The sequence below is a fragment of the Bos javanicus genome, chromosome 21 (assembly GCF_032452875.1).
Source record: "Bos javanicus breed banteng chromosome 21, ARS-OSU_banteng_1.0, whole genome shotgun sequence".
NCBI classification, from domain to species: Eukaryota; Metazoa; Chordata; class Mammalia; order Artiodactyla; family Bovidae; genus Bos; species Bos javanicus.
Genome location: NC_083888.1, coordinates 28,579,081 through 28,593,552, shown reverse-complemented (window position 1 = coordinate 28,593,552; position 14,472 = coordinate 28,579,081). Strand labels below are relative to the sequence as shown.

The following is a 14,472-nucleotide window of genomic DNA, read 5'->3' as shown; positions in this document are numbered from 1 at the left end:
GGCAAATTTCAAACAGGATTTATTTGTTTTGTGGAACCTGTCAAATTGATTCAAAGCCAACATGTTAGACCCAACAGCCCAAGAATAGCCTAGATATTCCTGGAAAAGGACAAGACATCAAGTTTTATTATAAGGCTTCAGCAAGAAAGGTGATGAGGCACTGGGTCAGGGACAAATTAACCCAGGGAACAGAAAAGAGACAGACCCACGCAAATACTGAACTTGATTTATCAGAAACATCAATTAAAATGAGGGACTTAGAAACTGATGGTGCTTGGAAATTTATACAGGACTGGGTGGAGGGAGTTAAATCCCTTCTTCACATCAAAAACAAGTTCAAGCCAGAGTAAGTATTTAAGTGTGAGACATCAAACCAAAGCTTTTAGAACTTACAGGAATGGGCCAGATATCTTCTGTTTAGCTCCCTACATCTCCTTTCCAACCTCTTCCACCTGGCTCTCTGCTCCAGGAACAAGGACTGTGTCAGCAAGCTCTGCACTCTCTGGCTGAGGGTGCGGTTTGGTCCTGGAAAACCCTGGGAAGGGAGCAGAGCGGGGATGGAGGAGAGTAAACACGGCCGAGCTACTCCCCTGGCTCTCCCTGTAGGGTCTCCTAAGCTTGCTGTGTCTCCCTGGAAGTTGTGGCTCTTCTCAAGGCACCTGGTCAAGGCCATCTCTCCTCCTAGGCTCCATTACTTCTCACTCTATCCCTTTGGGGCTGTGGGATAAAAGCAATTCTGTTGTTAACAGTCTCGGGTGGTTTCTCTGAACTCCATCCACACCTGGGCAAAAGTGAGTCTATCAATTTACCCTCCTCCCAGTACCCTAATTTCTCCTGCTGAGATCCTGACTCATAAAGCAATCCTTACTGCAAGCGATCCTAAAATAGTCCCTCAAAAGGGGATCCTGAGATTGGGCTATGTACACATTCTTGGAGTACTGAGACAACCACCTTGCTGGGACTGGGTGTGTGCACGTGTAGGACTCAGGGTAATCCACGGCACTGGGTGACACGCAAATCCAGAGCATCCGTGATTACACATACTGATACATGAGATGAAGTGCAGGAGGTACATGGGGCCTGGGGAGAACAGGTGCCTGGCAACCTGACAACTGTGACTGCAAAGCCTGTAAAGTCGGGTGGATTCTGCTTATGGCTTTAGAGAGCACACGGTGGGGGAGGGAGGGAGGAGGGGAATTAAAATCCATAAATCAGTAACTAAGAACACATGTGGGGAACCAGCAGGCCACTGTTGCACCCCAGAGTGCAACTTTAAGGTTCCAGAGTCAAAAAGAAAAAAAAAAATCACAATGCACAGCACTTTGAAATAACAACTGGGAAAGGTGGTGGGAAGAAGTGGGCCCGTCAGACACACTGGTCACAATTAGACCTGACTTCATTTATTTACTGAAGCAGCCCTCCCACCAGTGTGAGCAAAAGGTGTGTCCCTGTGTCCCTCACAGTAGGGCCTTTCCTCCTCTGGACCCAGCCCACACCCCCGCTCCACACCCATCCATGAGATGGGCCCCAGAGGTCATGGAGCTGCCCTGGGGGAGTCACTGTGCACCAGCAGAGCCTGCACAGAGAGAGCAGACTGAGGGGATGTAAACCACGCAGACAGGGCCAGACAAACTGACCCAATGCTTTCCCCACACCAGGACCTGTAACACATAACTCAGACATGCAGGGCGTGTTTACAGTCGCCGAGACCAGCCAATCAGCATCAAGAGAGAACCAAAGCTGATGGCTGGGGAGGTCAGGGTGCTGGAACTAAGGACACCCATGGGGCAGTGGCTCTCAAGACGCACAGACACTGGGTCCCCAGGGAGTGGGGGAGGGGCTCACACATCCAACAGCCAGGCCTGTGTCAGAGGTTTTCATCTCCATCTCTAAAAGGGTCGTCCCTGCTGCGGTTGGTGTCAGTGGGTAAAAGTGAAGGGATCAGTCTCCTGGAAACTGCTCACCAAGGGGTAAGAGCATGCTTGGGAGCCAGGTGGCGTCCCTTACAGGCTCCAGGTAGCTGTCTTCTCTGTCTGGCAGGTGACAGGGCTGCTCCACCCCACCACCTCTCAGTGGGAACCAAGGATTCTGAAGTCAAGGCCAGTGGCAGGCACAGCTGACGGAGGCCAGGAGGGGGTGAGGTGATGACAGAGGTGGCGTGAACCCAGGAAAAGAGGGGCAGCCCCTTGACATGTGGAAGCTGAAGCCCACTGAGCCACTGTGCACCGTGCAATAGAGTCCCCAGGATCTCAGTGCCCAGACCCAGAGCCCCTCGGTGACCACAGGAACACAAGCTGCCTTCAGGGGAGGACTGGGCAAGAGCAGCTGGCGTGAGTGAGGGCCTTCCCCCACGCCCTCAGACCCCTCTCAGGTTGGGGTACACTGGGGACACCCAGACCTCCCGGTGGACATCAGACTCAAGCTCTGCATCCACACTGGTCCCACATCCCTGAAATACCACCCTGGCCCACAGGATCTGCCTTGAACTGACACAACCTTCCATGTGTTCTGTTATATTCTGTCCAAGGACTGGGTCCACCTGAAAGTGTGTCCAGTGCCCCCGAGGGACCTCTCTGGGGTGATGGGATGGCAACATTCTGTTATATTCTGTTTATGGACTGGGTCTGCCTGACAGTGTGTCCAGTGCCCCCGAGGGACCTCCTGGCTCACTTCCCAGCTCCAGAACACAGAGCCTAGCACACGTGCCAGGGAATGATGACACGCCCTGACCTGCTCTGGGGTGCTAGGATGGGGCTATTCTAAAGGAAAGGCCACAGTGCCGTCTGCTGCCCTCTGTGACACTGATGGATAGCATGGGAGAGACTGTTGACCTCAGGTACGGAGGGGCTTCTTCAACAAGAGCACAGGAAGTGCTCTTGAAGTCCCCCTGAAGTCTGGCATCACCAGGGCAAGAGGGAGAAACCAGGAAGACTCTATCACAAGGTGCCTACACTACCTTTCAAGTGGCACAGGGCTATTTGATGGTGGACATAAATTAGTTTACAATATATACAGTGAACTCTAAGGAAATCTCTAAAAAAAGTATTTTACAGAAGTATAATTGATGTGTTATGTCAGTAAATAAAACAGAATTATTAAGATGCTCCATTATAATTAGAGGAAGTATAAAAAGCAGGAAGAAGAACAAATGATATTAAGCCAATGATATCAGCAATGATTTTAAATGTGAATGGACTAAATATACCAATTAAAAGACAGAGAATGAAAGAATGGATTAAAAAAAAAATCTTTGTACTTCAAAGGGCACCACCAAGAAAATGTAAAGACAATCCACAGAATGGGAGGAAGTATTTGCAAATAACATACCTGGTAAGGGACTTGTGTCTAAAATATGCAATAATAAAAAGACAAAACAATTATAAATGGACAAAGGATCTCAACAGATATTTCTCTGGAGAAGACATGCAAGAGGCCAAAAGCCCATTGGAAGATGCTCAACAGTATCGGCCATCAGGAAAATGCAAACCACAACTATAACAGCACTAGAATGGGTACAACACAAAAGATGGATGATAGCAAGTGTTGTTGATGAGAATGTGGAGAAACTGGAAAACTCATACACTGCTGGAGAGATTGTAAAGTGATGGAGCTACTTTAGAAAGCAATCCAGTGGCTTCTCAATAGGTCAAAGAGAGCTACCACACGACCCAGCAATTCCACTCCTCCGTATAACCCTCAAGGAGTAAAAGCATAGCTCCACACAAAACTTACCAATGTCCACAGCAGCATTACTTGCAAGAGCCAAAAGAGCAGAGCAAAAAGAACCTCAATTTCCATCAACTGACAAACAAATAAAATATCCAGATACTGGTATATCCAAACAGAGGAATATTTGGGATATTATTTGGAAATAAAAAGAATAAAGTACTGGAACATACTCGAATGAATCTTAAAAGCATGCTACGGCAGGGGTCTCCAACTCTCAGGGCATGGACTAGTACCCATCTGTGGCCTGTTAGGAAGCAGGCTGCACAGGAGGAGGTGAGCAGCGAGCAAGCGAGTGAAGCCTCATCTGTATTTACAGCCACTCCCCAACACTTGCATGACCACCTGAGCTCCGCCTCCTGTCAGAGGTGGTGGCAGTAGATTCTTATAGGAGTATGAAGCCTGCTATGAACTGCATATGTGAAGCATCTAGGTTGCTTGCTTCTTATGAGAATCTTAACACCTGATGATCTGAGATGGAGCTGAAGCAGTGAGGCTAGTGCTGGGGAGCAGTTACAAATACAGATTATCATTAGCAGAGAGATCTGATGAGTCCACCTGTGTTGACAAGACAATGCCTGTTTCTGTGGGAGATGTTTTTCAGGAGGATGTGCAGGAGACTGTGTTATGTGCACTTTTGTTGCCAATCAACACCACAGCTGCAGAACTATTTAAGCCTCTAAATGATCACATATCAGAACACTGAACTGGTCATTTTGTGTCTGTATATGCTCGGATGGAGCAGCTGCCATGACTGAATGGCTTCTGGGTTTCTATACTCACGTCAAAGAGGTTGCTTCTGAATGTGGGTCTCCACACTGTGAAAACATTTCTTTTAGAAAAGCAGCCCCCACTGGCAGCACATTTCAGTGACACAGAATGGGTCACAAAACTTGCTTACTTCTGTGACATATTCAACCTGCTCAGCTAACTCAATCTATCACTCCAGGGAAGAATGACAACTGTGCTCAAGCTGGCAGATGAAGTGACTGCATTCAAAGTCAAACTGGAATTATGGGGGCGATGAATGAACATTGGGATTTTGATGTTTCAAACAGTAGCAGAGATTTTTAAAGAGACTAAGAGTTTGAGCCTTATTTTCCAACCATGAAAGACCCCCAGACTGAGAATGCATGGATCTGCCACCCACCTGTGAATAAGCCAGATGAACTGACTTTATCTGTGCTAGAAGATCAGCTGCTTGAGATCACAAATGATGGTGGCCTAAAGAGTATGTTTGAGACAACTTCAAATCTCCATACATTCTGAATTAAAGTCAAGGCAGAATATCCTGAGATTGCACAAAAGCATTGAAAAGCCTGCTTCCATTTCCAGTATCCCATCTTTGTGAATCAGGGTTTTCTGCAATGACAGCAACCAACACAAGATTCCAGAGAAGACATAAGCAACACACTTGGGGTGTCACTGTTTCCTGTCACTCCCAGATGGGACCATCCAGGTGCAGGAGAACAAGCTCAGGGCTCCCACTGATTCTGCACTATGGTGAGTGGTATAATCATTTCATTATATATCATAATGTAGTAATAATAGAAACAAAGTGCACAATAAATGTGATGTGCTGGAATCATCCCCAAACCACCCTCCCCTCCTCTTCCATGAAATCTGTCCCTGCTGCCAAAAAGATTGGGGACCATTGTGTTAAGGGAAAGAAGTCAGTCACAAAAAAGACCACACACTCTATCATTCCATCATGTGAAATGTCCAGAGTAAGCAACTCTGTAGAGACAGAAAGTAGATTAGTTGATGCTTAGGGCTGGGGCAGCCAGGGCATGATGGGGCGTGGCAGCCAGTGGGTGTGGGGTTTCTTTCTGGGGTGATGAAATGCTCTAGACCTGATTGTAGTGATGGTAGCACAACTCTACGAAGTGAAGTGAAGTTGCTCAGTCGTGTCCAACTCTTTGCAACCCTGTGGACTGTAACCTACCAGGCTCCTCCCTCCATGGGATTTTCCAGGCAAGAGTACTGGAGTGGGTTGCCATTTCCTTCTCCAGGGGATCTTCCCCACCCAGGGATCGAACCTGGGTCTCCAGCATTGCAGGAAGACGCTTTAACCTCTGAGCCACCAGGGAAGCCCTCTCTAATATATGAATACACTAACAAAAACAAAATGAACTGTACATTTTAAACAGGTCATATGGCTCACAAATTATACCTTCATAAAACTGCTATAAAAAAGAGAAAAGACTGATGCATACAATTATGTAACAGTTAATTTTCCTATTTAATCAGAAGACACCTACACAAGATTTTTTTAAAAATTCACAAACTTGGAAATGTCATTTCCTACACTTGTAACTGAAAAAGCACTGGTATTCAGTATACAAAAATCCAGTCATCCCAATTCTAGGCACGTGCTTCAGAGAAACTCTGACATACGCAAACCAGAGGGCATGCACAGAGCTGTTGTAGCAACCCTGTTCTTAGTAGAAATCACATTCATTTATTGCTGGGAGAAGGACATGCGCATGATGATTTGCTGGCTGAAGAATATTGTAGAGAAGTGAAATGAACCACAGCTATGCTGGGGCTATGGCTACAATGTAGCTGAGCCTTAGAAACTTGATGTTAAGTGAAAAAAAAAGAAAGTCCCAGAACACCACACACATACAGTATATCATTTTTTGTTGCTGTTATTGTTTAGTCGCTCAGTAGTGTCCTGTGAACTCATGGACTGCAGCATGCCTGGCTTTCCTGTCCGTCACCATCTCACAGAATTTACTCAAATTCATGTCCATTGTGTCACTGATGCCATCCAACCATCTCATCCTCTGTCTCCCCTTTCTCCTCCTGCCTTCAATCTTTCCCAGCATCAGCATCTTTTCCAATGAGTCAGCTCTTCACATCAGCTGGCCTAAAGTACTGGAGCTTCAGCTTTTACAGAACTTCACTTTCACAGAGCTCAAAAGTCAAACTAAGCAAGGTACAGTCTAAGCATACCTACACCTGTGACACACGTACTGTTTGGACTGTGGTTACCCTGTGGGGCTGGAGAGGTGTGGGCAGGGTGGGGTTAAATTAGTTAAACAAGGAGGCCATTAGGCTGAGGTGACTCTACTGCCTTAGCAGCCCAGGTAAGCAAACCAAACCCAAGCCTGTAAATGCTTCAAGGTTAAGAAATCAAAACCTAAGGGCAGCCAATCAGGATTAGCTAACTAAGCTTTCCCAAATAAGGCAGCCGCCGAAGCAACAGCCAATCAGATCACTTCCTCACTTTATTTCTGCTTCTCCTTTATAAAAGTCTCGCTCCTGTGTTCACACGGCACTAATATTCACTTCCCCTTTGGTGCTGCCTGATTCAAATCGATTTTTGCTCACATAAATTCTTAAAATTTTTAATATGCCTTGGTTTACCTTTTAACAGTGGAAAGATGAAAAAGGAATACGTAAGTAATGTTGATAATCGTCTACTTTCTGGGCTGGGTGGTGGTGTCAATAGTTCTATTTTTATGCTTTTTAATAATGAACATATATGTTGTGGGAAATATTTTATATGCACTGAATAACATGTTTCAAAGGTAACAAAGAAGTGAGTGTGCAGTCAGCTCTGGTTCTGCCGCATCTGAACTGTATGCATCACTGAACCTCTCTGTGCTGTGTCCTCATCCGTCACATGGGAGCCGGAGGGGCATCCGTTGTGAGGAGGCGGCTGTAAGGAGTCACGGAGGTAAAGCACTTAGAGTAGGTTCTGGCCCGGTAAGAGTTAACCACTCTTATAATTGTCACCATCACCCTTATAATCACCATCATCATCCTCTTCCTCATATCCTCCTCCTCCTCTCATTCCCCTTACCGTCACTATCACCATCATCCTCTCCATCCTCCCCATCACCATTCTCATCATTCTTACCATCGTCCACATCCTCATCCTACCATTATCCTCACCATCACCCTCCACATGCTCCTCCTCCTCCTCTCCATCAACATCAACCTAACCATCATCCTCATCCTTCTCCCCATCCTGTCTTCATCCTCCTCACTATTTTCCTTCATAAGGTAGAAGTGATCCCCAGTGCCCAGTCCTCCAGTATCACTTCCACACCTCTCAGACAACCTCGCACATTCCACTGGTTAGTTATTGATGCAGGTGTCTTGTTGGCTAGAGACCAAGTTCTGAGACCACTTTGCCTCCATGGTCCCCTCTGAGTTCCCACAGAAGGTAGGTCAGAGCCCCCTTTGTTTCAGGCACCATCCTCTCATTTAGTATCTCAATGATCCCTAGCTACTGTTTTGTGATGCTCTGAAATTGCTGGCACACTGTCCTATTCCCTGGCAGAATGAAAACCCTCCAGTATCAGCAGGGGAGCTTTCAGACCACTGCTTAAAGCAATCTGGTCCTTTGATAGCTCAGCCCTCACAGCCCAAGGTAGACGGTGATCCCAGGATGCCACAAACACCCAGTGTTCCGTGGCTCCTCCAGAATCAGTATGGAACCCACCCAGGCAAGATGTAGCTGAGGGGCCACAGCAGGTAATGGTAAATGGGGGTGGGCCCTGGGCTGGAGGGTCAGTGTCCACAAGAGAGGCCTGTGCAGAGCATCTGTCAGTCCAGCGAGCCCACGAACGGCTGCACTGATAATGTCTGCCCTCTCAGTCACACAGGAAGAAGTCCATGCTACGATGTTCACAACAGCCAGATGAGAATGCTGTTTGGAAAGTGATGATTACAACCACACTTTACAGATCGGTGTGTGACCTGAGACCCAGAGATATCGACCGCTGACCAACTGCAGACAAAGTGTTGGGATTAGAACAATCCTGCAGCCTGTTTTGGCCACTGGCTCTGATGGCAAGAGCTACCAGATCAAAATAGATCAAAATTGATCAACATTTCAATAAAGTGGAAAACAGGTGTAGTGGGGAGGAGCAGCAGAAGAGAAAACCACCCACCTCGTGTCTCCTGTCCCAGAGCCCCAGTCTGACTCTTGTTCTCTGAATCAGGAGAGTCTGGGTTCTGTGCAGGCCCTGCTGAGTGATGCCCAGACTGAGAATGGCTTGAGAAAAGGATAAAATTCAGCACTTCCAGGCACACCGTTCTCCATGGGGGTGAAAGTGGACCTGTTGGTTATAGTCAACAGGCAAATGGGCATCACAGAGCCGTGCCAAGTCACAGAGCCACTCCACGCCCCAACTGCCATGTCCAGGCAACAAACTATTCCTTCGTGAGCTTGTCCACTGGCTCCCAGGTGCCCACACTGGCTAACTGACAATAAGTTTTACTGAATCTAAACTCTTCTTTCATCCTCCAAAGAGGATCATTAACCAATTAGTTCCAAGCAGGAGTGTCCTCTTTAGCATCATGATGGTGGACAAGAGTCTGGCAGGGGGATGGCTGAGGAGGGCGAATACCACGTGGGCTGGCTGGAGTGGCCACTGACCAGGTGTCTCCCTGGGAACTGGTGGGCAGGCTCTGTGGCCCAGATGTCCGGGCTACCCAATGGCTCATCAGCTCTTTCTTGGTCTGGCTTTTTTCTACCTTTCCCATCCTAAACTTTTCACATCAGCTCATCTTTTCCCCTCAAAAAAGACAAAAGGTAAAAGGAGCAGTATGTCTGAAATCTTCTCCATGACACCTTTGGCTAGCTTTGAAGCCCTACAGACGGTGTTCTCCTACTCTGACTCCAGGGCCTAACACTGAAAGGACATGCCACTTCCCTCTCTTCTGGTATTAACAGACATCAAGGTGGTGATGATAAGATTATCAGCATTAACACGCATCCATGTTCACTTCAGACCTGGCATTTTCCAAGCATCTGACTGTCGGGGGTACCAGTAACTCTGCTTTCCAGCAGAAAACGCAGAGAGAGCTTAAGTTACTGGCACTAAAGAGAAACACCTCCTTCACATTTTCATTTGTCAGATTTTTATCTTAGAAGGTGGTTCTGTTGCTTTCCATTTTGAGCGTGTATTTTTTAACTCCTTATTCATTCATAAACTCATTCATTTAAAAGCATTTGTTTGATTCCAGCTTTTCTATTAATAATACGAGGGGCTCATTATTTTGTTTCATGACATACAAACATTAATGTGCTATGTCAGGAATAAAAAATCCCTTGTTTTACATGCAGGAGGTCGGGCACCATCCTAGCTGCTGGGCCAAAGCAGGAAAATCACGGCTGTCTACATATTTTATCACAGTTGATACATTTTATTTTGCTAAGCCCTCTTAAAGCACATTAAGTATTTAATTAGTTTTATTTCTCTTTACAACGATGGCATTTTATTTATTTGTCGCTTAATGTAATTAGTGTAATCTTTGTTTTCCTCTTGAGTCGGCTAACACTTTCCCCTTTTCATTATGAAATGTTTTCTGTTTCCTTCCAAGTTCTCTCCTCATTTTAATTCACTCTACCCATACAGTGTGCCCTAGGACAATTTTATTTCAGAAAACCGTCACCTCTTCCTGTCGACACTGTCTTCTCATTTTACTATTGTTCCCTATTTTCACTTAACGTCCTTTCATGGCTATTCTGTGTTATGTGTTCCAAGTTTTATAACCCTCCGGCCTTCATTTTAATAGAATTAGGAGAATCTATAAATAAGATCAGCTTCTTAGAATAATGCTTTCATTCTTCTCTGCTCTCCCTACCCCCGCTTCTCACACATGCCCTAAATTACTTACCAGCAGACCGGGAGCTTCCTCCCTAGGCAGAGGCTCTGGGAGAAGCCTGACGTTGGTGGTCTCTGGCGCATCTGGTCTAGGGCAGCCCCTCACTAAGGAGGGGCACGGCCCCAGCATAGGGCAGCCCCCCACCAGAACACCACTAGTCTGGTTCAATCCAACACTGCCTGGGTCCGCAAGAGCTTCCACCAATGGCACCAATGGTTACTCCATTCTCATAGCTACTACTGCTGATGACAACAAACTTTCCCATTCAGAACGATTTCAATGGCTGTTCGTATTAACATCAAATGTTCATTGTTACCTGAAGGTCACACTACATCTTTGAGATCAATGTATCATTTTGCCTTCTTTTCCAGAAAGCTTTTTAGCAATTGCTGATTGTTTTCAAATTGCAGGTGATTAAAAAAATAATAACTTCTATGATTTAAAAAGGGGGCTAAAAAGTCTGTACGATAATTCAAATCCTGTAATTATAGAAGCACCGCAGAACAGGCCTGAGAAGATAAGCAGCAGGCCAGCAACCCAGACCCGCACCACGGTGCCAGGCTGTCTGTGGAAGGCTTATCTCCCCTCTGCAGGAAGGCCCTCAGACGGCAGGCCTCCGCACAGCGCTGTGCCCTGGGTGCTTCTCTCCTGGCCGAATCTCTCTGTCCCTGGGCTCAGAGAGCCACAGTAATCCTGCCAGATGTGAGCATGACCCTAGAGCTCACCTTACCAAAGCGTCCGTCCCCCAAGCACAGATTCCACGGGATTTCTCTGATGACCTCTTTGCCCCACTAAACCACTAGGCTTCTCCTCCTTATCTCTGAACACAAACTGACGAGCCTATCAGGACAGTAGGGGATTTCTCCTGAATCTGCCCTATGCCCACCACACCCCTAAGAGTCTTTTCCTCCCCAACATTTACTGTGGAAATTTACAAACATACAGAAAGCTGAAAGAACTGCAAACACCCACACACCCACCACTCTGACTGCCCCACTGACATAATCACTGAAGTGACTTACGTTTCTGTGTATCCAGGCCTCTGTCTATCTGTCAATCGCTCTTACTTCTGGTGCATCCAAAGTAAAATACAGTAACAGTACACTTCCCCTAAACATCTCAACATCCACACCATCAGGAGAGTTCAGCGTTTGCTCACAGACTTTTCTCCTCTGAAGTAAAATTTACATACGGTGAGATAAATAAATTTGTTTAGTTTTGATAAATGTTTGCACCTGTATGACCCCAAATCCCCTTCATGACAGAGAACATTGCCATCAGCACAGAATACCTCCCCATGCCCCTCTCCAGGCAGTCCACATGTTACTTGCTATTCCACTCCCACAGGTGGGTTTTGCCTGTTCTAGAAATGAACTCTGCTTATTTAAGTTATATGCACAGTACATCATGTGAAATGTTGGGCTAGATGAAGCCCAGGCTGGAATCAAGATTGCCAGGAAAAATATCAACAACTTCAGATATATAGATGACACCACCCTTATGGCAGAAAGTGAAGAGGAACTAAAGAGCCTCTTGATGAAAGTGAAAGAGGAGAGTGAAAAACCTGGCTTAAAACTAAACATTCAAAGAACTATGATCATAGCATCCAGTCCCATCACTTCATGGCAAATAGATGGGAAAACAATGGAAACAGTGACAAACTTGATTTTTAAATCACTGCAGACGGTGATTGCAGCCATGAAATGAAAAGGCGATTGCTCTTTGGAAGAAAAACTATGACAAACCTAGACAGTGTATGACAAAGCAAAGACATCACTTGCCAGCAAAGGTCCGTACAGTCAAAGCTATGTTTTTTCCAGTAGTCACGTATGGATGTGAGAGTTGGACTACAAAGAAAGCCAAGAGCTGAAAAATTGATGCTTTTGAACTGCAGTGCTAAAGAAGACTCTTGAGAGTCCCTTGGATGGCAAGGAGATCAAACCAGTCAAACCTAAAGGAAATAATCCCTGAATATTCACTGGAAGGACTGATGTTGAAGCTGAATCTCCAATACTTTGGCCACCTGATGCAGAGCCAACTCAGTGGAAAAGATCCTGATGCTGGGAAAGATTGAGGGTAGGAGGAGAAGAGGATGACAGAGGATGAGATGGTTGGATAGCATCACTGACTCAATGGACATGAGTTTGAGCAAACTCCGGGAGATGGTGAAGGACAGGAAAGCCTGGCATGCTGCAGTCCACGGGCTCACATACAGTTGGACACAACTGAGTGGCTGAACAACAAGAAATGAAATCAGATGACTCTTTGGTGTAAGCCTTCTCTTACATTCTGCAGAGTCTGTGGGGCCCACCCTGCTGTTACATACCAACTGTCTTCTCTTTACTGCTGAGGACAGATGCCCACTGTAGGAACGTGACACATTGTTTATCCATTCTACTGGTGGACCGTAGTAGACACTCAAAGAATTGGGATAAACAAGCTGAACAACCCAGGGAACTCCATAATCCTCTAGGGGAGAAAACAGAAGTGCTCCCCCACTCCTGATTTCTGAGAAACCAGCTAGGGGTCAGGCAGCTGGTGACTTGCTCTGACAGACAGCTACACATACTAGTCTGGTTCCCTCAGCAAAGCTCCACGACCTGCCAGGGAAACCACGGCACCAGCTCCTGCTGGCCACAGGAAGGCTGGTCACAGCAGCCAATATGTCATCTTCTGTTATGAAGATTTCTGTTAGGATACAGAAATCAAACTGAGCTCAATGTTCACAAACCTCCCCCAGAAGACCTGGGAAGAAAGGTGCATCATTTAGAAGGGACTGGGCAGTTCTGGTGAGATGGCTATTCCCTGGGGCCTGCGTGCACTGTCTGTAACAATCTTTGAGCATCTCTTCCAAGCCCAGGGTGCATGCAGGAATGCAGCCCTGTCTGGAGACTTGGAGCCTAACTCACACATCCCAACCACACGGTTCAAGTGAAACACAGACACAGACAGGAGGGAAGCAGTGGCAAACACACAAACAACTTCCTCGGCTTTGCCAGGAGAAAAGAACTCTCATTGCGCAGGGGCAACCCCAGGAGGAGGCTGAGCGACTGCCTGGCCCCAAGACAAGCCCAGGCTGGCACAGCCATCAGCTCAGACCATGCTCAAAGACTATTAGTGATGAACTTCAGGAAAGGAACCAATTGCTAGAAAGTAAAACCAACTTTCAGGCTTCTCAGGTGGTGTCAGCAGTAAAGAATCCACCTGCCGATGCAGGAGGAGAAGGCAATGGCACCCCACTCCAGTACTCTTGCCTGGGAAATCCCATGGACGGAGGAGCCTGGTGGGCTACAGTCCATGGGGTCGCGAAGAGTCGGACATGACTGAGCAACTTCACTTTCACTTTTCACTTTCATGCACTGGGGAAGGACATGGCAACCCACTCCAGTATTCTTGCCTGGAGAATCCCAGGGATGGGAGCCTGGTGGGCTGCTGTCTATGGGGTCGCACAGAGTCGGACATGATTGACATGACTTAGCAGCAGCAGCCAATGCAGGAGACGGAAATGACACGGGTTCAATCCCTGCATCAGGAAGATCCCCTGGAGAAGGAAACAGCAACCCAGTCCAGTATTCCTGCCTGGAGAATCCCATGGACAGAGGAGCCTGGCAGGCTACAGGCCATGGAGTCACAAAGAGTCAGACACGACTGAAGTGACAGCTGGTTTTAAAACCAGTTGGCTTGAAGACAGGCGTTTCTATGGAATAATTGAAATTCTGACATGAGAAGAAAACACCAACACGTGCAAGACCCTTTGAGAGTAAAAGTAAAGGTGGGAAGTGGAAAGATGCTCCTGGTTAGGTTTTGGAAATGCACTTCCTTGGCTGGAACAAGAGTGACACAGCTTGTCATCATGCAAGGTGGTTAGTCCTGGGCCTGGAAAAGAGTCTCAGAGATGAACTTCTAGGGGCAGCGAACCCATTCTACCTCTGAAATCCTTTGGATTTCAGGTCTATTTGGTGTGAAAAGGAACAATTTGGTTTTCTGATCTTCCTGGTGTGTCCATGTATCAGAGGAAGGTAGAAAACCACATTCCTTGAAAAAGAAAACTAAAAACAAAACAAACAAACAAAAAAACCTAGAAAGTAGCAGAGAGATCATGTTGTGTAAGGACATGAA

At 46.6% G+C, this 14,472-nt stretch overlaps 1 protein-coding gene and 1 long non-coding RNA gene across 4 annotated transcripts in view; one reads left to right on the top strand and one right to left on the bottom strand.

Annotated features, from left to right (window-relative positions):
* PCSK6 (proprotein convertase subtilisin/kexin type 6) overlaps positions 1-14,472 on the bottom strand; it is a 209,848-nt gene that overhangs the window by 140,693 nt on the left and 54,683 nt on the right. The window lies entirely within an intron of this gene.
* LOC133234293 (uncharacterized) lies at positions 6,741-9,696 on the top strand. Its single transcript, XR_009732097.1, has 3 exons — positions 6,741-7,130; positions 7,263-7,411; positions 8,338-9,696. It is a non-coding gene; the product is annotated as an uncharacterized LOC133234293 (long non-coding RNA).